This window comes from Chenopodium quinoa, unplaced genomic scaffold (assembly GCF_001683475.1).
Source record: "Chenopodium quinoa cultivar QQ74 unplaced genomic scaffold, ASM168347v1, whole genome shotgun sequence".
NCBI lineage: Eukaryota > Viridiplantae > Streptophyta > Magnoliopsida > Caryophyllales > Amaranthaceae > Chenopodium > Chenopodium quinoa.
The window spans coordinates 216,379-243,023 of NW_018742630.1; positions in this window are offsets into that span (position 1 = coordinate 216,379).

Genomic DNA, 26,645 nt, shown 5'->3' on the forward strand with positions numbered 1-26,645 from the left:
TTTCTAGGGTGCTTATTGAGATAGATGTGACAAAGGTTCTACCCAAGACTGTTTTTGTCAAAAGCCCTTCAAGTGAGTTGCTGGAATTGGAAGTGTTATATGAATGGACCCTTCCTTTTTGTTCTACATGCAACAAGGTGGGACATGATTGCACTGCTAAACCTGTTCCTGTAAAATAGAACCAGGTTACAAAGCCAGCTGCTCCTAAACCTGCAGCACCAGTTGCTAAACAGGTTTGGGTTCCTAAGCCTGCATAAACTGCTGCTACTGATCCTGTTCTTGACAAAACTGTTCATGGAGCTGTTGTTACACATGTTGCTACTTCTGTTCATCATAATTCAGATGATGGGTGGAGAATTGTGGGTAGGAAAACTAAAACTCAGGGTACTAGAACTCAGGGTATAGTTGTTGTTACTTCTAATGCCTATGTTGCTCCGATGACTGATGAGGTTGAAAGGACTAGAGGGTTCACTATTAATCCTATCGGGGGTGATGGTAATTCCCCTCTAGTGTCATGATTATCATCACATGGAACATTAGGGGTCTTAATGACCTCAATAAAGTAGCTTCTGTCAAAAAGCTACTTTCTCAGAATAATTGTGATGTAATTGGTCTCTTTGAGAATAAAGTCAAGTTGAAGAATGTTGTTAATGTGCAAAGGAAGATTGGTATTGGATTGAGTTGGATCACCAACCTTTCTCACTCTCCCAAAGGCAGAATCTGGGTTGGCTGGAAAGATGATAGGGTTACTTTGGATGTGCTTTCTACTCATGAGTAGTTTATTCATTGTCTACTCAGTACTAAGGATTTATCTACCCAAATCAGTTGTACATTTATGTATGGGCTTCATTCTATTCATGATAGGAAAGCTCTATGGGATGGAATTAGGAGTTTGTCTACTCTTAGGATTTCTTTGTCATGTGATGGTGATTTCAATTCTGTTCTTCATTCTAAAGATATGATTCATGGGAATGTTGTTACTGATTATGAAACTAGGGATTTCCAGCATTTTATTGATGAAATGGAACTGGTTGAGTTAAAGAGTAAAGGGTTGCCTTTCTCTTGGTCTAATAAAGCTCATGATGGACCTAGAACTTGTACCAGTATTGATAAAGGTTTGGTTAATCAAGCTTGGATTAATCAATTTGGGAAAGTTGAAGCTATTTATCTTCCTCCTTCTCATTCTGATCACACTCCTCTTCTCTTTGAGATCTTCTCTTCTTCTCCTGGTAAAGCTAGACCTTTCAGATTTTTGAATTGACTTGATTCTCATAATATTTTCTTGGATTCTGTGAAGAATGCTTGGCAGGGGCCTATATCTGTTAATGTCATGAAATGTGTTTGGTCAAAATTGAAACTTGTTAAAGACCAGATGAAGAAGCTGAATACTAAGCACTTTAGTAACATTGAGGTTAGATTTGATGCTGCTCACAACTTTCTCCTGGGAATACAAAGCTTGCTTGATAAAGGCCATGATCCTGACTTGGTTGTCAAGGAAGCTGACTGTATTCAAAAGATCAAATATTGGGGGCATAATCAAGAAAGCTACAAACAAAAATCTAGAGTTGATTGGGTGAAATTGGGTGATTCTAACAATCATTACTTCTTTGTTGTTATGAAAACCAGGAATAATAGGAATAGGATTGATCAAATATTTGATGGAAATCATGTTCTTTTGAAGAAACCTGAAGAGATTGAGCATGAGATTACAGGGTTTTATAGGAATCTAATGGGAGCAAGAGTTGTTTCCTTACCAGCTGTTGATCTGATTACCATGAGAAAAGGGAGGCAGCTTTCTAGAGTGGCCCAGCAAATTCTCATTGCCCCTATTTCTTTAGATGAGATTGATATGGATCTGAAAGGTATTGATACATAAAAAGCCCCAGGTATTGATGGGTTCAATTCTTTCTTTTTTTAGAAATCTTGGGATATTGTCAAGCATGATATCTATATTGCTATTCTGGAATTTTTAAAACTGGTGTAATGTAGAAAGAGTGGAATTGCACAACTGTTACTCTTGTTCCTAAGGTTCATAATCCCTCTTATGCCAAGGACTTTAGACCCATTGCTTGTTGTTCTGTTCTGTACAAGATTGTATCTAAAATCTTGACAGCAAGATTAGCTATGGTAATTGGAGAGGTTGTAGATGATGCTCAGGCTGGCTTTATTCCTGGGAAGCACATTGGTGATAATATCCTGCTGGCAACTGAGCTCATTAAGGGGTATACAAACAAGTTCATAACCCCAAGGTGTATGCTCAAAGTTGACCTGAAAAAGGCTTATAACTCTCTTGAATGGAGTTTCTTGAAAACAGTCAGGGAAGAGTTATGTTTTGGGTGTTTTTGTCCCTCGGGAGAGCTACGACTCAAAGACTGGTTGGTAAGCGCCTGTACTTGCAAAATAACGGAGACTCATGGTGGTAGGAGCTCCACCTCCAACAATTAAGTTAGAACGTGTAGGAGTGAGTAAAAAGTGCGGAAATAAAGGTGAGATCTTTCTCGGATTCCGAGAAAGGAGATTTCTCAGATGTAAGAGAATGTTAGTAATTGTATAATAAATCTAATCTGTCCTACAAAAAGGGGAAATCTCCCTATTTATAGGGTCATTCTGGATAAAGGTGCCCTTGTCTAGGTCATTTATACCTAGACGACTTTTTGGGAATTGGGCCTTTCAAAGCTGTTATTCCTCTTGATGACAGTGGATTCCACGTGTAACTTCGCAAGTGGCCTGATTTAGGCTAATATAGGATGGACACGTGTCCCATTTTTATTGGGCCACGTGGCGGGGTAATTTTACCCAAAACATTTTCCCATCATAAATTGACGTGGCAAGCCAAGTGGCAACTGTGACACGTGTCACTCATGCAGCGGTAGAACAGGAATTACTGTTACCTTCTAGGGAATTTACCAGGATGCCCCTGAAGTTACCCCTTTATAATAGAAACTTTTCCCTCTCATTTTCGCTCATTTATGAAAAGGGTCTTGAGAGAATACGAGAGAATCTTTGACTTTTCTTAGAGAACAACCTTTTCGTCTGCCGCTTGCTGTTTACCGCCTGACCCAGTCGGCTTTTTCAACCTTGATGCTACCTCTTTCAGGTAACCGCCTGCTCTTTTCAAGTTGCCTGTGTTTGTTTTCTTTTTTGAAAATGGTATCACAAACACATACGACACAACCTAGAGTAGCTGTTAGCCGGTCACCTGGGACGGCTGAATCTAGAACTAGGGGTGCCGCCTGTCCTGAACTGCTCTCGCCAACGAATCCCTTTTTGTCTATGCAGGACACTATGGCTAGAACAAAAAGGACAGCCCGACCTCCTAGTAATGAAGAGGACGAGGGCCCTATCAGGGTGCCTAGAAGCGAGGTTTCCTATTACCCATTCAGCGTCCCCATGACGCCGACTGACTCGATTATGAGTGATTAAGAAAATGCTTCCAGCGAAGAGGCATCTGGCTCTGTAGAGGATTCGTCCCAGTCGAATGCTGACTCAGGCGGCCTCAGAAGTGAGGGAGATCCTCCTGTAAATGTTGAAGAAAGCTTTGAGAGAGAGGCCGACCCTATAAAGCGAGGCTAGGAAGAAACCTCTTCCTCTCTTCAAGAAAAATTTACTCCTTACTTCACCCATATATCCGCGTCTACCTAGAGACTCATGCGGAAAAACTTGGATGACTTTTGCGACACCTATGTCATGGGTGCCGGCTATAAGATTAACGTTCCATCTCTTGACGATTCAGTCGTCTGGCCGCTTGACTAGAGCTATGGAGATAGGTGCTTTGGGTGCTATGAGGCCACCATTCAGGCGGGCCTTAGATTTCCACTGGATCCGGCAATTGAACGGATCCTTGATGGGTACCGCTTGGGGATATGGCAGTTAGCACCCTATTATTGGGTTAACATCCTAGGATTCATAGCCGCCTGCAGGATGCAAAATGTTGAGCCTAGCTTTGAGGCCTTCGCCCATATGCATTACCTTAGCAAAGCTCCAGTGTCAACAGGCCCCGGATGGTTCACCTTGTCATGTAACAAGGGTTACATGATGACTTTGGGGAAAGAAAACAAGTGGAAGGATCGGAGAAACAAGTTTTACATTATCTCCTCTCTTGATACCATCCGGAACCGAAAGTATAACTCCTGGAACCAAAATCCCTATCTCCTTGGTCAAAAAGCTATTCTCCTGCCTGTGTCCGATGAAGGCTGGGACCAGATTTTGACGCCTAGTCTTTTTAAAGTTGATGTCAAAACGATTAAGTGGGGAACCGAAAAAGAGATTACCCCTAAAAGCTATATTCCAGAGTTCAGTTGGCTAGCTGATCCTTTCTTTTTGGCGCCCTGTGGCCTTAGCACTGAGAAAGGAAGAGGTGGGCAGCCGCCTGAGTATTTGCATGACAAACGATTCATTTTCATCGTTTTTTTAAAAATATATTTAATTCGGCCTTTTGCAGAAGAAGCCATGTCTCAGCTTGATCCAAGCAAGAAGCCAGGAGGCAGCGCCTCTGCTAACCTCCAAATAATGAAGCACAAAAACCAAGTTTTCAGGAGAGAACAGATTGAGCATGTAAGCTTTTCTACATTTGTCCTCTTGTCGTTGGTCTTTTTTTTTTTAGAAAACTTTCTTATTTCGAAATCAATTTTTTTAGGAAGGATCTTTGAAGCCGCCTGTGCTGCCATCACTTGGGACTAGGCCCCCAAAGCAGACTTCGGATGAGGACCCGACTCCTACTAAAAGGAGAAAGACGGTTGCTCACAAGCCGTCGGCCAGCCAATCTGAGTCCCACCCCTCTACAGGCGGCAAGTCGCCGGTTGTAATGGCTGCCTTAAAACAGGCGTAGGAGTCCAAGGCAAAGGATGAAACTCCAACTAGGGCCACTGACTCTCCAGGCGTCCATGCAAGCAAGCGGAGGTACAAGAATGCTCAGGATGTGGTCATCATCTTAGGTACCACTGCCTTTAATCCCTTACCCTACCCTTGTAGGGTTAAGACTTACAGTCATTCGTCAACTCTGTCTAAGACTAGTTGGTCTTTTGGCCGGATCTATGGCAGCCTCTTACCAAGTATTGATTGTGCAGATGCTCCCCAGGCGCCGGATTTTAAGCGGATTGCCAAGGACATGCTCGCCGTCGTCTTTGCTGATCAGCGCGACTCTATTAAAGGAGTCGACTCCCTCAACTTTGATGCTATCCTTGGAAATTTGGCGGAGGTAGTTTTTAAATAATTTCTAACTCTTGCCTTTGCTGACTGTATGCTAACCATTTTTCTTTCTTCCAGATGCAGGCTATGCTGCGAGTCAATGGTCTTAAATAACCATTCGCCGACAAGCAGAAAGAGGTAAGAGCCGCCAACTTAAGGGCCGCTTCCAATATGGAAAAATCCATGTTTGATGTAAATAAGACTGAGTTGTTGACTCAAGATATCCTATACTCACAGGCGACTGCCAATTCGCAAGTGAAGAAAGACTAAGAGGCGGCCCAGAAGAAGGTGACTGAGCTTAAGGCCGAGCTGAAAAAGGCTAAAGAGAAGGTTGAAGAGCTTCAAGATGCTGCCAACGAGACGGATAGTGGTAAAGGAATAAACGTGTCGTCAATTGTCTATCCCTAGATCAAATACAATTTATACAACCTAAACCAACCTAATACGAGTATAAGGCAAGTCGAGGGTCGAACCCAAAGGAGTGATTCGGTATTAACTATAGCCTAAGTCATGCTACTTCAAAGATTGTAGTGAGAAAATGGTTGGTACTATGGTAACAAAGCTAGATTGATCAAGTAATTCAAGAAACTAAACACTAGGGATGTAGGTTCCGCATGCAAGTTCAATAATCATGCTAATTAATAGTTCATTCAATTGATTCAAGCATTGCAAAGGAAAAAAATAGTAGCAATCAAAAGAATCCAAAAGCTATCTCCTAATAGCCAAGCTAGGGGTCAATATGAATGGCTAATCAAGGAAAATCACAATCAAACTTAATCAGTTAAAGCAATTCTCAAATTGTTGGTTCTTGTCATTAAGAATTGCAATGCAATCTAGATTAATCTTATAGGTTGATCACTCCTAATCTAATTAATCACATGCAAAACTATGTCAACCAATTTAATTGCAACAATTTAATCAATCAATGATCATCAACTAGCACAAATCATCAATCAAGCATGCTTCCCCTTCTCCCTAGCAACTAATCTACTAACTAATCATGGTGTAACTCAAGAACAAATCACTAGAAATTGCATTGATCATCATTCTAAATCAAAATCAAGAGAAAACAATATCAACTACAATATCAAATTCAAATCAAAGAAAATCAAACAATCAAACATGAATCTAAGATAAACAAGTAAAGAGATGAACTAAAAGAAGAGAATCTCACTAATATTAATGATTGAAGAGAAGAAATCCAAACACAATTGAACCAATGTTGAAATACCAATCCAAATCCAAGAACTTCTCTCTAACTTCACTCTCTAAAACTAAGCTAATGAAAATTATCTAAAAGTTAGTTTTCAAAAAGGAATTACAAGTGTTTTTATAAGCAAAGAAAGAAATTAGGTTCCCCGCGCCCTCTCTAAGAAATCCTGCACCCGCGGGGAAATGGGTACGGAACCCATAACAAACTCCGCGGGCTGTCTGGGCAACGCCCGCGCCCGCGGCAAGGGCGCGGCAAATGCATTGCTCCTAAAGAGTAATCAGAGGCCCGCAATCTCTCTGATCTGGAGCGCTCTCTCCAATCTACCCGCGCTCGCGGTGAGCTCGCTGCCAGACCGTAGAGAGTTCCTGGTCGATTTTGGCTAATTTGATGCAACACAACCCGCGCCCGTGGCCTTCAGGACCCGCGCCCGCGGCAACCTAGAAAAGGATGATGCCCTCTCCAAGGCCTCTCCTAGCCCTCTCCAAGCCCTCTCTGAGCCCTTTTTAAACAGATTGCTTCCTTCTTGCTTATTTAATATAGCTCATCTTGATCCCCTTGCAAAGATAACTCCTAGGTACCTACAAGAGAAAACAAAGGAAAGGAATAAAAAGGAAAAAGGGCCAAATAAAAGGAAAACACGAAAAAAACACAAAAAACATGAAGAAAGAAGGAAAGAGAGGAACTAAAGGAAAAAGAACCAAAAATAAGAGAAAAAATCATGAAAAAGGGATGAAATCATCCTAAAAGACTACCCTATGAGTGCCATAAATGACACTCATCAGATAGTCTCAAACGCCAGAATGAAAAACTTCGAAACAAGCTCGCCAACCAGGAAAAGCAGCCCACCTCCAAATGGTCTGCTAGGGTGGAAGAAGAGAAAAGGCTGCTCGTTGAGGAGAATGAGGCCGACTGCGTCAGTCGAATGAAGATGGCGTGGAAGGCTCTGTTTCCCAAAGACGACTACTCCATTTGGGAGTATTGTTATGAGCAAGCCATAGAGGAGCTGGATGATGAGGCGGATCAGGGAGTTGATGGCGGCGAGAAGGACCAGCATGAGGACGAGGTTAAGGAGGCTGAAGGAGATCATCCGGCCAATGAAGAAGTGGCGGATGAAAATGAAGCCGAGTCCTCTCCTGGAGCTGTTTAATTTAAGTGTTGTTTCTGTGGCCGGATGGCCATTTCAAATACATTTTCGGTCTGCGTGCCGAGTATCTCTTGTTTCTCGACTAAGGAGTCGGGTTAACCAACAATTTATCTCTTTTAACCGGCTCTATAGTTGGTTAACAATTAAATTTTTTTAATTTTGCTGGCCAAGGGGTCAGCTTTTTATGATGAATCATCCGACCAATAGGTCGGTTTTTGACGTTTGTGTTTGGTTTCTAACACTTGTGATTTAGGTTTTGAATGTTTGAATTTGAATTGAATTTGAATGGTATACCGGATGGTTTTGCCCCTGGCTGGCTATGCGCTTGGGTTTATAAGTTTGGTTGAATGGCTTGAAAATGTGTGATGCCGGATGGGGGTATGACTGATTTTCAAGTCAATCAATCACTAAGGTGATTGCCTCAAGCCAAGCGTGTAGTCGGCCACTTGAGCATCCCGATTTCATTGCAGGCGGTCTCTAATCTTTCTACTATGGTCGCATGGCTATTCATACAACAAGTATTACAAAATGAGTGAACTTAAGTGTTGAGTTAACAGTGGTCCGCCTGGGAGTCTTCCTTTACATGCGTCTCGTATTTTCCAGGCGGCCCTTTCTTCTTACCCATTCTCAACGGATCCGGATGGGTGATCATGCTACCAATATTGTAAGTTGCATGAGGTTGTAAGTTTGCACCTTCCCGCCTACTAATTTTCTATCACAGAAGCAGGCGGTTCTATAAGCCTTATGCGCTCACCCCATCTCGAGTGAGTTTCACCCTACTTAGGCTAATTTTCAAACTAGCCGAATATGTAGGTTTCCATAATCTAATTATACTCGATGTTCGCACGTCCCTGCTGGGAGGACTTGTATAATTTCGCGAGGTAATCTAAGCTAGAATTTCAGCCGGCAACCGATTGATGTATCTATCATCCGGCCACTGCATACTTGTTCATTCTTTAGATTGCCATGGTCAGGCAGCTATGAGTTGACCAACTAGGCCGTATCAATTGTCGCCGCCTATATGTTGTAAAGCAAAATATAGAATGCTCTCTGCGGCGATAACACCCGGAGGGGCGTTGCCGGACACCATACTTCACAGTGGAGCAGGAAAATTTATAAAATGGGTAACCATCCGGCCATTGGCCTCGTATCTAATTGTTTGGAAGACGGTTGTATAGCCACTAAACCTTTAAACATTTTGCTTATTATCCGGCCACTGGCCTCACATTTGATAACTCCAAATATTTTTTTTTTGTTATTTTAAAGAAAGAGATCCGCCTATAATAAAAACAGACGACACATACAATTAGCCGTATGTGTGCATAGGAACAGATAAATAATTTAGGACAAGAGAAGCTTTTCATTGATAGGCTTTCCATTTACAAATATTTACAACACTTAGAAGTAGTACTTTTTAAGATTGTCTACATTCCAAGTTCTGGGAAGCCGCCTACCGTCTGGGTGTCTCCAAGCCGTAGGTGCCATTTCTTACTTCTTCATAGATCCGGTAGGGGCCTTCGCAGTTAGGAGTCAGCTTTCCCATCTCATTCCCTACCGGTTGCCTTCATTTTGCGTAACACAAAGTCCCCAATTTTCAAAGGGCGCTTGTGCACTTTTTCTTGTTGTAGGCACGAGTCATTCTCAGACGGTAAATCTTATGACGCAGGCAGCATTGCCCCTGTGTTCTAGGAGTGAGTCTAATGCTAGGCGCATGGCCTCCCAATTTGCCTCTTCATCATAAAGCATGACTCGAAGAGTCAGCTCATAATGCTCGATGGGCAAGACGACTTCAGCACCGTATACCATGAGAAATGGGGTTTCGCTTGTTGCTCCCTTGGCAGTGGTCCGGATGGCCCATAGGACATGAATCAATTCTTCAGCCCATAAGCCTCCGGCTCTTTCTATTTTCTTTTTACTGCCGTCTGAGATGAGTTTGTTGAAGGCTTCAACTTGGCCGTTTGCTTGGGGTTGGCTGATAGATGCAAAATAATTTGAGATCCTTTGATCTCCCAACCAAGTCTTGAGTTGAGGCGTCTCAAATTGAGGTCCATTATCAAATACCATAGACATGGGTACCCCAAACCGGGTGATAATGTTCTTCCAGATGAAGGAAATGACATCTTTTGTTTTGATGCCTTTGACCGCCTTTGTTTCCACCCACTTGGTGAAATAATCCACAACCACCAAGATATAGCATTTTCCGCCTCGTGTAGGCATATACGGACCTAGAATGTCCATGCCCCACTTATTAAACGGGACTGGGCTGTGGATTGCTGTCAGATCAGTGGCCGAACGATGGATTAGCTTGCCAAAATTTTGACACTTGTCACACTTTTTGACCATTTCCATCGCGTCTGACTCCAAGGTCGGCCAGAAGTAATGCCGCCTGGCTCTGACAGCTAGGGATCTGCCTCTTGACTAGGAGGTGCAGTATCCCGAATGCAGATCTTCGAGGACCTCCTTCCCTTTTTACGGGGTAATACACTTCAATAAGGGCTTCAAAAATCCCGCCTTGAAGAGTTCTCCTTCTCTGATCTCGAAGTTTGTTGCACACTTTTTTAGCACGACCGCCTCCTGAGGTGAATCAAGGAGTGAGCTGTCTGTTAGATACGCCCGGATGGGATCCATCCAAGTAGAGCTTCAGTCCAGAATTCCAATGGGCTCGTCATCAGTTATGCTTCGTTTTTCCATAATTTCCCAAAAAACAGACCGAGGCGCATCACAGGAGGCGGAAGATGCCAACTTAGACAGAGCATTTGCCTGGTTATTTTCAGACCAGGGTACTTGAGTTAGATGGAATTCCTCAAGTGTCCCCGCTTCATCCTTGACCGCCTCTACATACTTGATCATATCCGGATGGGTGGCTTCAAACTCACCATGGTATTGGCAAACAACTAACTGAGAGTCTGTGCAGGCATCAATTTTTGTTGCCCCTGCCGCCTTACACATGCGGATACCGGCGAGCAGGGCTTCGTACTCTGCCTCATTATTTGAGGCGTGGAACTTGAGCCGTAGTGCATACTCATATTGGTCCCCTTCCGGAGGTTCACAGATTATGCCTGCACCACAGCCGTTCATAGTAGAGCTCCTATATACATGCAACCTCCAAACCTGATCAAGGTTATCCGGAGCAGCCGGCCTTATCATTTCGACAATGAAGTCGGCGAACGCCTAACCATTCACTTCCTTTCTCGGTTTGTAGAAGATTTCAAGACTCTTTATTTCAATACCCCATTTCATCATTCTACCGGATGAGTCCAGAGTTGTCATTGGCCGCTTGAGAGGTTTGTCAGTATAGACCACCACCGGATGAGCCAAGAAGTATGGTTTCAACTTGTTGACATCCATGTAAAGGGCAAGGCTAAAATTTTCAACCATGGGGTACTGGAGTTCCGCGTTTTGTAGCACATGGCTTGTGAAATAGAGCTGGATGCCATCCCTTTCAGCAAGGAGGACGACACTGAGGGCATGATTTGAGACAACTAAATACATGAAGAGCCCCTCTTTGGGCAAAGGACTAACCAGCCTGGGCAAGGAGTGAAGATGTACTTTCAATTTCTGAAAGACCGCCTCAGCATCACTCCCCCATTCAAACCGAGTCTTTTTCCTGATTTCTTGGAAGAAGTATAAGCATTTATCACCTGACCGACTGAGAAATCTTCCCAATGTCGCCAGACAACCAGTGAGCTTCTGAACTTCCTTGACAATGCGGGGTGACTTCATGTCAACGACCGCTTGTATCTTTTCAGGGTTAGCCTCTATCCCCCTTTGATCAATCAAGAATCCGAGAAACTTCCCAGACTCAACACCAAAAACATATTTTTTGGGATTTAACATCACTTTGTGCCGCCTGAGTGTGGAGAATGTTTCTCGGAGATCAGCAAGATGATCCGCCTTGAGTTTGGATTTGACTATCATATCATCAATGTACGCCTCTACATTTCTTCCAATCTGATTAATAAAAACTGTATTAATTATCCGATGGAAAGTAGCAGGCGCATTTTTCAACCCAAACGACATCACAATAAAGCAGAATAACCCCTGGTCAGTGACGAAGGCCGTCTTCTCTTAATCTTTTTTCCACAGGGGTATTAGATGGAAACTAGAGTAGGCATCCATAAAGCTGATTAGGGCATGACTGACAGTAGAGTCGACAAGGCTGTCGATCTTTGGAAGCTGATAACTGTCCTTCAGACATGCCTTGTTGAGATCTGTGTAGTCAACACACATACGCCAGGTTCCATTCGGCTTCTTTACAAGCACAATATTCGCCACCCACTCAGGGAAGTTACATGGCCGAATGAACCCAGCTTCCAGCAGCTTTTTAACTACGGCAGCTGCCACCTGACTTCTTTCCTCGCCATGATTTCTTTTCTTATGCCGAACCGACTTCTTTTTTGGATCCACGGTGAGTTTGTGGACAGCGAGATCCGGGCTGATGCCTGGCATCTCTTCAACTTCAAATGAAAAAATGTCTTTGAATTCTTTCAGTAGGTGGTGCAAGCTTGCACCTAACCTTTCAAAAGCAGCCGTCCCCTCCTTAACAGTTCGTTTTGGACGACTGTCATCCCTAGGAATATCAATGTGCTCTCCAGTCGGCTAGGGACGTAGATCATCTGACCGTTCTCCGGTCAGTGATTGCTATTTCTTCTCCTTCTTCACCTCCACCATCTTTTCTATTTTTCTTTTCTTTGCGTCTGCTTGGGGGGGGGGGGTGAATCTGGGTTCTTGACATCGTCAAGGTCTATTAACTCCTTCAGTGGACCGGCTGCAGAAGCAGTCGGCTTGACGTTCGAGAGATAGCACTCCTTGGCCGTCTTTTGGTCCCCATTGAGGGAGCCAACAGTGCCATCATCCCTTTTGTACTTGAGAAGCATGAGGGATGGGATGATGACAATCTTGCACTCATTGAGAGTGGGTCGACCAAGTATGATGTTGTAGGCGGTTAACTCCTTCACCACCAAAAAACAGACGACCATATGTCGACCGTCCCCTTTTTCTCCCAGCCGGATGGGTATGTCAATTTGTCCGAATGGGTGCACGACTCCCCCTCAAAAGCCAACTAGTCGATGAGAGACGTCGCGTAAACCATCCCGCTTGTAATTAAGCCGAGATACCAGTGTCAATGAGGATCCGGCCAACTAGCTTGTTGGCGACCTTGCATTCGATGTCGACTGGGTCATCGTGCGGTCGACGAACTTTGCCCCGATCCTTTTTTAGTGATGAGGACATTTGGGAATGTTCAACTAGAGGACACCTGTCCATCATCAACTGAATTGATCATCCTTTTCAGATGATCCTTGGTGCCTCGAATGGTCGGGCCACCACTTGGGAATCCACCTACTATGGTGTAGATCGAATCCTTGTCGATATCCGAGCTACTAGTAGGTTGGACAGTTTTTGAAGACTGTCCAGGATTCGTCTTAGAAGTCACTTTGGACTTCAAAACATAGGACTTCAACAAGCCCTTATCCGCCAGACGGTCAAACGTCCGCTTGAGACTATAGCAGTCGTTGGTGTCATGGTCCACCTCCTGATGGAAGTGACAAAATTTATTTTTGTTCCGCGACTGAACGAATTTCTTCATAGGATTCCACTTCTCAATGGTTAGCCGATCCTTCACCTCTGAAAAGATGGTGTAGAAGTCTTTATTGAATTCATACCGCAAAACATATGGTTTGAATTATTTCTTTTTCTTTTTGGACGGCTGAGCAGGTCCTTTAACCGCCCAAACTTCTTTTCTGTTTTTGCTCTCTTCTGCTTTCTGAGCCGGTTAAGCAGACCGACTCTCCTTTTGTTTGTAGGAATTCTTAGAGTCCGATTGATGGTTGGACGAGTAGAGGTCGGTAGCTTGAATGAAGCTTTTCGCCTATATCAATGCCTCTTTAAGGGTAAAAACCCTCTTTCGGACAAGGTTGAACTTAAAAGTCGACCCGTCCTTCAGGTCCTTAAAGAAGTCTATATATGTTACCTCATCAGACAACCCCTGGATATGAATTCTTACCAGGTTGAACCGCTTGACATAGGAGGGAAGCTCCTCCTTTTCTCCCTGCCGGATGGTGCTCAGATCGAGACTGGTTTTCTTGGCAGGGATGTTCATGGAGAAGTTGGAAGCAAACAGGAAGGCCATCTTCCTAAAGCTGTCGATGCAACCGGGTGGCAAGTTGCTGAACCATTGTTGGGCAATGGCCTTCAATGTAGCCGGAAAGCACCGACACCACATAACATCCTCCAACCCCTGCATGTGCATGAGGTTTGAGTAGGCCATGAGGTGATCCTCGGGGTTGGTGGTGCCATCATAAGCACCTACCAACACATTTTTAACCTTGGCCGGCTGTGCGGCTTCGGTTATTTCCTTGGTGAACGCAGAGGTTTGTTAACCAAGTTTGAGCAGTTGGATCTACCAGTCCAAAGGCTGGAAGTTAAATGCCGTCTGACCCCCAAAGAGGGACGGCTGTATAAAGTGAGGGGAGTACGGACCGTAGACCATAGGGGGTACGTACTGCGCGTTCCTAATCATATGAGGGACAGAGCGGACGGTATTTCCACCTGTATGGCTCTCATGTAGGGATTGAATATTCCATACAGATGTATTCTTGAAGCTGTTTGGAAAGCTCGATGTAGAGGCTGACTCAGAAAGCTGCTGAATCCTGCTGCGGGTAATTATTTCTCGAGCGTCAAGAGTTGATTTTTTGTTTCTTCGGCTGTTCACTCTGGCGGGTATTGGTGGTAATCCTCTTAGGTTGAAGAATCTTGTACCAGTCAAGGATCCCGGCTGCCTTCTCCTTTGGATGCGGAGTTGGCCGCCTGTCCTTGATTGGCTTCCTCTTTTCTAGAGGGGTCTTTCTTGCCGACTGTCCCTTACTTGGGCCAACCTTACTTTTGGTGATAAGATCCTTGATTTCACCCTTGAAACTTGTCATGAATTTCATGAGTTCGTCTCGAGTAACTGGGTCGAATCCACCTGCCGTGTGGGTTTCCCCCTCCGGCTGACTTGGGGGTCGGTTTGTACCCGCCTGGCTTTCGCCCCGCTCCAGAGTATCTCTAGGACGGATGCATTTAGTGCTCATAGAGCCATCTTTGGCAATGTAGGTTTCGACTTGAGGATCATCATCCTCTTGATCAGTAAAGACCTCCGGCTTATCTACCGGACGTTCGGGAGGTGGTACATACTCTTGAACCATCCTTGAGGTACTCCCCCCCACAGACGGCGCCAAATGTTTTGGGTGTTTTTGTCCCTCGGGAGAGCTACGACTCAAAGACTGGTTGGTAAGAGCCTGTACCTGCAAAATAACGGAGACTCCTGGTGGTAGGAGCTTCGCCTCCAACGATCAAGTTAGAACGTGTAGGAGTGAGTAAAAAGTGCGGAAATAAAGGTGAGATCTTTCTCGGATTCCGAGAAAGGAGATTTCTCTAATGTAAGAGAATGTTAGTAATTTTATAATAAATCCAATATGTCCCATAAAAAGGGGAAATCTCCCTATTTATAGGGTCATTCTAGATAAAGGTGCCCTTGTCTAGGTCATTTTGACCTAGATTTGGTGGGCTGCCTGTCCTTTTGACGGCTTTTGGGGAATTAGGCCTTTCAAATCCGTTATTCCTCTTGATGACAGTTGATTCCACGTGTCACTTCGCAAGTGGCCTGATTTAGGCCAATATAGGATGGACACGTGTCCCATTCTTATTGGGCCACATGGTGGAGTAATTTTACCCAAAATAGTTAAGTTTCCCTAGTATCTTTGTTTCTTAGATTATGAGTTGTCTTTCTATAGTCTCATTTTCTATTCTTATCAATGGAGTACCTGCTTCTCCTTTTCCTGCAAAAAAAAGGGCTTAGGCAAGGGAATCCCATTTCTCCTTTTCTATTTGCTCTTGGAATGGAATATTTGTCAAGATGTTTGATTGGGTTGAAGGATATTCCTGATTTCAATTATCACCCTAGATGTGAGAAAATGCAACTCACTCATTTGATGTTTGTAGATGATCTTTTTATGTTCTTTAAAGCTGATGAAATTTCTGTTCAGCTTTTGTACCTGGCATTCTCTAAGTTCTCTGAGGCCTCAGGGTTGTCTGCAAATTTGGAGAAGAGTGAATCTTACTTTGGTTGGGTAAATGAAACTGATAAAACTGTTCTCCTTCAGGTTCTTGGAGTTTCTCCTGTGTTTTGGGTTTTTTTGTCCCTCGGGAGAGTTACGTCACGAAGTCTGATCTGGCTGAGTTGTACCTGCAAAACAACGGAGACTCCGGGTGGTTGGAGCTCCGCCTCCGACGATCAAGTTAGTAACTTGAAAGGAAATAAAGAGTACGGAAATTTAGGTGGGGATCTAACTGGATTCCAAGCTCAGGTATTTCTCTGATGTGAGAGAATGTAGGTGTAATAAATGATTGAATATGTGTGTCCCCCAAGTGGGGGAAATATCTCCCTATTTATAGGGTCCTTGGATAACGTGCCCCTACCTAGGTGGCTTGACCTAAATTTCAGTGGGCTGTGCCGAATAACATCGCTTCTAGGGATTTGGGCCCTTGAAGGCCGCCATTTAAGAGAAATATCTGAGGGCGCCAAGTGTCAAGAGGATGTTGAGACACATGGGCCATCCTGAGCTCGACACGTGGCGTCCTCTCATTGGTCCACGTGTTTAGGGTATAAATACCCTAAACATTTGCCCCTCACAGGTCGCATGTGCATATCACGTGGGCTTGTGACACATGTCCACCTTTCATAGGTGAACAGTAACGGGTTAAATTTTTGAATTTTAAATCAAAAATTTCCCCCCGCTTTCACTTTCTATAAATAGAAAGTTATCCCCCCCTTTTCCTCACCTTACATTCACATTTGACTTTTTAGAGAGAGAAAAAGAGTGATTCTAGAGAGAGATTCTCAGCTTCCATCTGCATCACAACAAGTTCAAGCTTCTGTGTGCTAGCAGTTCAACACCCGGTTTACCGGCTGTAGCGGTTTTCAGATTTTCCAGAGTAAAAGCGAGGTAACCGCCTGTACCATTTTAGCTTTTCTCCCTTTTAATTTGTATACCATTTTTTCTCCGCCTGTATACCTAGATTTTTAGAGTATATAAATGAGTTCTCCACCCACTCACTCGGCATTACCTAGGACACTCCGCCGATCCCCGGAACGGCTGAGTCTAGAACAAGGGGTGCCTTTTCCGGACTGTCGGAACCAATATGCTCATCTCCGAATTCCTCCCTCTCTATGTCTGTGCAGGACACAATGGCCAGAACGAAACAAACGGCTGGACAGACTAAGAGCTGGTGCACTATGAGAGTGTCAGCCGATGAGGTTTTCCCAGACGGGGAACAGAGGAATTGGGAGGAGAGAGGATCAGACGAAGAGGCTCCCTCTACTTCCGGGAGCTCCGGGGTACGAGAGGTAGGCGGCGAGGGTACCACCTCCTCTAATGGAACCGGCAACGCTGAGGTTGGCGAAGGGTCAAGAGTAGAATCTTCTGGCTCTAACAAAGGCAATTTTGCGGCTGACTATCAGCAGCCGCCTAAGGTCGCTGACAACCCCAACCCTAAAAGGACCCGGATGCTGCCGGGCAACATCGCCTTCCTCAAGAGCGGATTCAGGGCCTTTAAAGAAAAACACCCCTTTGGAAGGGGATGGGAGATTATCGTTCCTCCGGCTGACGCCGTAATGGCCCGAGGCGATGATATTGACCATGCAGACGACTACTTCATCTGCTACGAGCCGGTTATTGAAGCCGGCATCCGGTTCCCCCTCCACCCCGGAATTAGGAAAATTCTTAAGGGGTACGATGTAGGGGTTTGGCAGCTCACCCCCAACTCGTGGGTGAATATTCTTAGTTACATCGCCGCCTGCGAGTTTCAAAATATAAACCCCAGCTTTTCCGCCTTCACTCATATGCACTACTTGAGCAAAGCCCCAGGCGGCCATGGGGCATGGTACACTCTGACTACCTTGCCCCAATACCTGATGACTTTGGACAAAGTGTCAAATGATCCGGGTGGAAGGACAAGTTTTATTTGGTTTCTTCCCCCACCTTAAGACACAACCGGACACTGCGCCGGTACAATATTGAGCCGGCTCTTCTTGGACGTAAATGCCCTCTCCCAGTGCTATCTACTAAGGCTCGGGAGAAAATAATGGAGCCGAGATTTTTTGAAACAATAACTGAGCCCATGGGGGATGTGACCCACATCATAGTTCCCAAGAACTGGATTCCCCATCCGGACTTTTTCAAGGGCGAGTGCTTCTTGTCCGCCTGCGGGCTGAGTACAATGTTTCCCAGGGGTAGAATACTTCTTATCCGGAATGATTGTTATTTCATTTTATTGCAAACTTTCCATAATTTCTTCTAACCATAAGTTCTTGCTCTTGCAGACGACGCCTTGAGAATGGTCGACTCGGCGAAGACTCCGGCCAAGTCTGCGGCGCTGCTGCGCAAAGAGGCTGCGCTTGCCAAAAAGGTAGTCGTCGAAGCCAAAGACTTCAAAAAAGGCGGGGTAAGACTGCCTGACTTAATGTGTTTGCCCTTTTTTTTTTTTATTTTTTTATTTTTTTTTATTTTGACGGTTGGGTATACTTACCCTTTGCTTATTTCTCAAGATTCCGTCCAGAAGATTCCGCGATCTTTCTCCAAGCTGCTCAAGAGGCAAGGAGACGATCTGGAGAAAACTCCGGCTGCGAAAGTCGCAAGAAGAGACCCTCCTCCCCAGAAACAATCTTCTGCCCATTCCGATTGTCCAACGACTGGGGGCAAATCGCCTGCTGCAATGAAAATTCTGAGCAAAAGCTCGGAACGCTCGCAGCAGAAAGCGCCGGATGCCTCTACGACATCGAAGGGTGGCGAGCCACCTAATGTTGCAGCCAGTGCGGCAACTCCTGGGGATAGGCAGAAACCGGAGACCCATCCGGAAACCCAAGGTAAGGGGCGAATTGAAATACCTTGGCCACTTGATTTTATGAGATTCAAGACCAAGGTTGACCCTTCTAAGGGGTCGGTCAGCAGCCGGCAACGGATGAATGCCGACTATGCTGCTTCTTTCTCACAGAGTATTACTTTTGATGCAGATCTGACTTTTGACGAGCCGGATCTTGCGGGTTTTGCAAAACGGATGGTGAGGACCCTCACCTGGTCCGAGAAGAACTTTATACCTGATCTGCAGGTCGTGGATTTCTAGTGGATAATTGGTTAACTGGCTAAGGTAATAGATCCCGCAACCTTGGTATCTTTTATATTTAATTCTGCTAAGTAACTCATAAACCGGTTGCTCTTGTCTCAGATGATGATGAGAGTGGACGGCCTCCGGGGCCCCTTCAGGCGGAAACAGGAAGAGGTAAATGACGCCAAACGGAGGGCCCTTGAAAACCTCAACTCTGCTAAATATACTGATTATATGTGTAATTTAAAGATTAAAGCAGTAGAGCTGAAACAGGAGGAGCTGATCCGGAGTTTGACGGGTGCAAACGACGAAGCTAACAGCCGGGCTGATGACCTTGATAAGAAACTGAAGGATGCCAAATCAGATCTCAAGGCATTAGAAGATGCTGATAAGGAAAATGCCCAACTTCGAACTGACGTTAACCGCCTGAGGGTTGAGCTTGTCAATCTGTGAAACAACCAGTCGGACGAGCTTGCCCAAGAGCAAAAACGGCTAACAGAGGAGAATGAGCGCGACAACTTGGCCTGGCTGAAAATCACCTGGAGTCTCCTTTACCCAAAAATAGACTTTGAGGTCTATAAGCTGACGTATGATTACGCCACTGAGGTGTATGATGCCCAGCTACTGGGTGATGCTCCACCGCCTCACTTCAAAGATTGGGTTGCTGAGCAAGGATATGAAGTCTCTGACAACGAGGAGCCAGCGGATGAGCATGACGAGGGCCAAGCCAGTCAAACTCAGCCGGAGCAGCAGCCACCTCAGCCTTAGGGCGGGCCTCCCTACTTTCTGCGGCAGTATGCCATTTTGTTTCTTTAACGGCTTGTATGTCGTGTTATGTTGTATTTTTACCAACCATGGGGTTGGGTTAACAATTTATTTTTGTTTCCTCACCGGATGTAACTCCGGTTTAACACAACTTATGGGCTTTGAGCCATTTTTTATATTAATGAAGTATTCAGACTCAGTCGGTTTTTTTATACCTGTTTGTATGAGTTTTTCCATTTGAATTTTGCGTATGTTTGCAATTCTTTAATTTTTTGCCTAACTTAAAAAAGCATGTGGCAGTTTGCAATCCGGGTGCTCTTGCCCCTGGGCGGCTGTGTGGTTGGTTTTATTTCAAATTGATTGATTTGCTTGAAAACACTTGATACTAGGAGAAGTATGGAGTGTTTTTAGGCCAATCAATTACAATGGTGATTGCCCCAAACCAAGTGCACAGCCAGCCATTAGAACAGGTGCTTTGAGCTTCTTGCCCAGGCGGTTGTATTCTGTCTGGGGTTGACGCGTATTTGCTCCAATAGGGGGAGTGAGTGCAACTTTGGAATAAATAACCTAAGTCAGAACTTCAGCCGATGCCTCAGGGCATCCGGTTTTCGGTAACTTAATCGTTCTTTAGATTATTCTGGTTAGACGGCTATGAGCTGACCAATTTGATCTTTCAATTTTCACCATCTGCGTTGGTACATAGAACCGACGAATCGTCTGTTCTCTACGACGATTGCACCCGGAGGGGTGTCGCCGGACGCCTTTGTCCTTGTTGGGACAGGCGGTTTTGTAAAATAAGCAACCATCCGGCCATATTGGCCTTTGGTCTTGTTTGAGACCGGTTGTATAGCCACTAGGCGTTTTTATGCCAAGTTTTTTTTTTACGTGAACTTAGTTGGTTGAACGAATAATCCGTCTGAGTATTACCCAGACAGATAAGCAATTGATAATTTACATCAAGTATCAAACGTTATTAATTTAAACATAGAGTCCGTCTGAGCTTTACTCAGGCAGACTAACAATTATTAAATTACACCAAGTATCAAACTTAGTGATTCAAACAGAGAGTCTGTCTGAGTTTTTACCCAGGCGGACTAGCAATTATAATGTTCAACTAAACTAAGTATCAAACTTAGTTGTTTAAACTCAGGGTCCGTCTGAGCATTGCCCAGGCGGACGAACAATAATAATGGCAAAATAAATCTGCAAACAAAGCCTGAATTTTCATTAATTGACTTACTGTTTACAAAAAATATACATTCTCAGAAGTAGTACTTTTTCAGATTATCTACATTCCAAGTTCTAGGCAGGCGGCGACCGTCTGGGGTTTCCAGACGGTAGGTGCCGTTCCTAACTTCTTCATAAATCCGATAGGGCCTTCCTAGTTAGGGGTTAGCTTCCCAGCCTCATTGGCCCTACCGGTTGCCTCCATTTTTTGTAACACAAAGTCATCCACTTTTAGAGGGCGCTTGTGCACTTTCTTGTTATAAGCTCTGGTCATTCTCAGACGGTATATCTCATGGCGCAGGGCAGCGTTGCCCCTGCGTTCTAGGGGGGAGTCCAATGCCAGCCGCATGGCCTCCTAATTTGCCTCTTCATCATAGAGCATAACTCTGAGAGTCGGCTCGTAGTGCTCAATGGGCAAGACAGCTTCAGCACCGTATACCATAAGAAATGGGGTTTCTCCGGTTGCCCCTTTAGCAATAGTCCGGATGGCCCATAGGACATGAATTAACTCTTCTGCCCATAAAGCACCGGCTCTCTCGATTTTCTTTTTTATGCCGTCTAAGATGAGTTTGTTGAAGGCTTCAACTTGGTCGTTTGCTTGGGGTCGGCCGACTGATGCAAAACAATGTGAGATACCCTGATCTCCCAACCAAGTCTTGAGCTGGGGGGTCTCAAACTGAGGACCATTATCAAACACCATAGACATAGGTACCCCAAACCGGGTGATGATATTCTTCCATATGAAAGAGATGACATCCTTTGTCTTGATGTTCTTAACCGGCTCAGCTTCTACCCATTTGGTGAAATAATCCACAGTCACCAAAATGTAGCGCTTTCCGCCTGGAGCAGGCGTATAAGGACCCAAGATATCCATGCCCCATTTAGCGAACGGGACTAGGTTGTGGATTTCCGTCAGATCAGTAGCCGGGCGGTGAATAAGAGGGCTAAACCTTTGGCATTTGTCACATCTTTTGACTAACTCTTTAGCGTCTGCTTCAAGAGTAGGCCAGAAGTAATGCCGCCTGGCTCTGACGGCTAGGGACCTGCCTCCTATATGAGAGGCGCTGTACCCAGCATGCAATTCTTCGAGAACTTCTTTCCCCTTTTCTGGGGTAACGCACTTCAATAGAGGTTTGAGGAAACCCGCCTTGAAGATCTCTCCGCTTCTCAACTCAAAGTTTGCTGCTCGCTTTTTCATGACGGCTGCCTCCTGCGGTGAATCAGGAAGTTTGCCGTCTGCTAAATATGCCCGGATGCCATCCATCCAGGTAGAGCTTCGGTCCAAAACTCCAATGGGATCTTCCTGTATGCTTCTCTTTTCAAGAACTTCCCAAAAGACTAACCGAGGAGTATCACAACAGGCGGATGAAGCCAATTTGGACAACGCATCCGCCTGGTTGTTATCTGACCTAGGCACTTGATTCAGACGGAATTCCTCAAGTGCCCCAGCCTCTTCTTTGACTGCCTGTAGATATTTGATCATAGCCGGATGAGTTGCCTCATATTTTCCCTCATACTGGCTGACGACCAACTGTGAATCAGAATAGGCGTCAACTTTAGTTGCCCCTGCTGCCTTACACATGCGGATTCCGACTAGAAGGGCTTCATATTCCGCCTCGTTATTTGAGGCTTGAAACTTAAACCGCAGTGCATCAAAATTTTCCCCCTCAGGAGACTCGTATATAATTCCTGCACCACAGCCGTTCTTCGTTGAGCTTCCATCTATATACACTTTCCAAACCTGGTCAATGTTATCCGGTTGCACCGGTCGTGTCATTTCAACAATGAAGTCGACAAACGCCTGACCTTTCACTGCCTTTCTAGGTTCAAAAGTGATTTCAAGACTTTGCATTTCAATAGCCCATTTCAACATTCTGCCGGATGACTCCAAAGTAGACATTGGCCGTTTGAGGGGCTGGTCGATGTATATTACCACCGGATGAGCTAGAAAATACGGTTTTAATTTCTTAACAGCCATATACAGGGCAAGGCCAAATTTTTCTACCATGGGGTACCAGAGCTCAGCATTTTTTAGAACATGGCTAATGAAATAGACCGAAAGCTGAACACCGTCTCGTTCAGCAAGGAGAACGTCATTGAGGGCATGATCTGAGGCGGCTAGGTACATGTATAACACTTCTTTAGGTAGTGGACTAACAAGCCTTGGCAAAGAGTGCAAGTGTTCTTTCAGCCGTTGAAAGGCCGTCTTAGCATCATCCCCCCATTCAAATATGATCTTCTTCCAGATTGCTTGGAAGAAGTAGAGGCATTTGTCACCTGACCGGCTGAGAAATCTCCCCAATGCCGCCAGGAAGCCGGTTAGTCTCTGTGCTTCCTTGACAGTGCGGGGTGACTTCATGTCAATCACCGCCTGTATCTTCTCAGGGTTATCCTCTATCCCCCTTTGATCAATCAGAAATCCGAGAAACTTCCCAAGCAACACCAAAGACACATTTCTTAGGATTTAACATAACCTTATGCCGCCTGAGTGTGGTGAAGGTTTCTCGGAGATCAGCAAGGTGATCCGCCTGCTGCTTGGATTTGATTATCATGTCATCAATGTACTCCTCTACATTCCTCCCAATTTGATTAATAAAGACCGTATTAATCATCTGTTGGAACGTAGCCGGCGCATTTTTCAAGCCAAACGGCATCACAGTGTAACAGAATAGCCCCTGATCAGTGCGAAGGCCGTCTTTTCTTGATCTTTCTTCCACAAGGGTATCTGATGGAAGCCAGAGTAGGCATCCATAAAGCTCATCAAGGCATGCTCGGCTGTTGAATCGACCAGATTGTCGATCTTAGGAAGCGGATAACTATCTTTGGGACATGCCTTGTTGAGATCTGTGTAATCAACACACATGCGCCAGGTACCATTCGGCTTCTTTACAAGCACAACATTCGCCACCCAGTCGAGGAAATTACATAGCCGAATGAACCCAACATCCAACAGCTTTTTATCTTCGGCAGCTGCCGCCTGACTTCTTTCATCGCCGTGATTTCTCTTCTTCTGCCGGATAGGCTTCTTTTTAGGGTCCACGGCAAGTTTGTGGACATCAAGATCCGGGCTGACGCCTGGCATCTCTTCCACTTCAAAGGCAAAAATGCCTTTGAATTATTTCAGCAGAAGGTGCAAGTCTGCACCCAACTTAGCAAACACAGTCGTCCCAACCTTCACGGTACGCTCCGGACGGCTGTCGTCTAGAGGTATCAATATGTCCACAAGCCGGTTGGGGACGGAGCTCATCTGACCGTTCATCGGTCAGTAATTGCTACTTTTTCTCTTTCTTCACCTCCACCAGCATAGGAGCCTTTCTTTTCTTCCCGGCTGCTCGTGGGGCTGGTATTGGATCGGCATCCTTGACATTGTCAAGGTCTATTGGTTCCTGGCCGTCTTGGGCCACGGTATCTTTGACGGCTGAGAGATAGCACTCCCGGGCCGTCTTCTGATCCCCATTCAAGGAACCAACAGAGCCGTCATCCCTCTCATACTTGATGAGCATGAGGGAAGGGATGATTATAACCTTGGATTCATTGAGGGTTGGCCGACCAAAAATAATGTTGTAGGCGGTCAGCTCCTCAACTACCAAAAAGTTGACGACCAGGTGTCGACCCTTTCCTTTCTCACCCAGCCGGATCGGTAGATCAACCCTTCCGACTGGGTAAACCATTCCACCCTCAAAGCCGACTAAGGGGTGGGTAACCGGATGCAAGCTGTTGTCATTATATTTCAGTTTCTGCAGGCACCGGAGGCTGATGATGTCTGATGAGCTGCCGGTATCAATAAGGATCCGTCCAACCTGCTAGTTGGCAACCTTACATTCAATGACGACCGGATCATCATGCGGAAGGCGAACACTGCCCCTGTCCTTCCCATTGATCAGAATATCTGGGAAGGAGGAGCTTGCCGACGCCTGCCCATCATCATCTTTGTCCATCTTTCGAAGATGGCTCTTGGTGCCCCGGATGGTAGGGCCACCACATGAGAACCCGCCTGCTATTGTGTAGACCGGCTCCTTGTCGGTATCCGAACTACTAGCAGGCTATGGAGTAGTCTTAGAGGACTGACCCTTATTCTTCTTCTTTGTCCCGGCTGGGGACTTTGAAATGTAGGACTTCAGCAAGACGGTCCAACGCCCGTTGAAGGCTAAAGCAGTCGTTGGTGTCATGCCCAACTTCTTCATGGTACTAACAGAATTTATTTTTGTTCCTTGATTGAATGGAACTTTCCATTGGATTCGGCTTCTCTAGGGACAGCCGGTCCTTAATTTCCATGAGGATGGAGTTACAGTCCTTGTTAAACTCGTACTTGGGGACATACGGTTTAAATTCTTTCTTCTTCTTCTGGGACGACTGGTCAGAATCACTAACCGCCCAGATTTCTTTTCTCTTTCGTCTTTCTTCTTTCTTTTTGGCCGGCTGTCTTTCTGTTTGTCGGACTTCTTGGAGTCCGACAGGTTACCAGGCGAGCAGAGGTTAGTAGCTTGAATGTAGCTTTCTGCCTCCCTTAGAGTCGCCTATAAGGTGAAAGCCCCTTTTCTGACTAGGTCGAACTTAAATGTCGAACCGTCTCTCAGACCTTTGAAAAAGTTTGTAAAAGCTACCTCATCAGACAGTCCTTGAATCTAAATTCTAATCAGATTGAACCGCCTAACATAGGAGCGCAACCCTTCTCTCTCCCCCTACTTAATGGTGCTCAAGTCCAAGCTTGTTTTCTTAGCAGGGATGTTCATTGAGAAGTTGGAAGCAAATAGGAAAGCAAGTTTCCTAAAACTACCGATGAACCCGGCTGGCAGATTGCCAAACCATGGTTGGGCAATGCCCTTCAACGTAGCCGGGAAGCTACGACACCAAGTGACATCATCCAATCCCTGCAGATACATGAGGTTGGTGTAAGCCATGAGGTGGTCTTCCGGATTGGTGGTACCATCATAGGTACCAACCAATACATTCTTAACCTTGGCCAGCTGGGCCGCCTCGGTTATCTCCCGGGTGAACGCAGAAGGTTGTTCACCCAGGCAGAGCAGACGAAGCTGCCAGTCTAGTGGCTGGACATTGTGATATGCCGCCTGGCCTCCGAAGAGAGCCGGCAGCATATAGTAAGGTGGGTATTGTCCATAGACCTGAGAAGGTACATATGGTGCAGCCCCAATCATCTGAGGGCCAGAGTGGACGGTATTACCGCCTGTCTGACTCTCATGCAAGGAAGGTGCATTCCCCGCAGAAGTATTGTTAAAGCTGTCTGGAAAATTCGACGTAAAATCCGATTCAGACAATTGCTGATTTCTCTTCCGGTTGATAATCTACCGGGCATCAAGAGTTGATTTTTTACTTCTCACCGGCTGCTGAGTCCGGCGGGTGTTGTTGGTATTCTTCTTTTGGGAGAAGAATTTTCGACCAATCAATGGTCCCGACTGCCTTCTCCTTTGGATGAGGAGTGGGCTGCCGCGATCTGACTGACTTCCCCTTTTGTAGAGGAGTTTTTTTGGCCGACTGACCTTTACTTGGGCCAGCCCGGCTCTGTGTGATCCGTTCTTTAATTTCACCCTTGAAACTTGTCATGAACCTCATGAGTTCGTCTCGGGTGACAGGTGCTGATCCAGCGGCCGTATGGGTTTCCCCTTCCGGCTGCCCAGGGGGTCGACTTGTACCCGCCTGGGAGGCACCCCGCTCCAGAATATCTCTGGGCCGGATGCTCTTAATTCTGAGCGAGCCATCATCGGCTGTAAAGGTTTCGACTTGAGGATCCTCATCCTCCTGGTCTGTAAAGACTTCTGGGTCATTGCCCAGACGGTTAGGGGTGGTACAGACTCTTGAACCATCTTCGAGGTACTCTCCCCACAGACGGCGCCAAATGTTTTGTGTGTTTTTGTCCCTCGGGAGAGTTACGTCACGAAGTATGATCCGGCTGAGTTGTACCTGCAAAACAACGGAGACTCCGGGTGGTTGGAGCTCCGCCTCCGACGA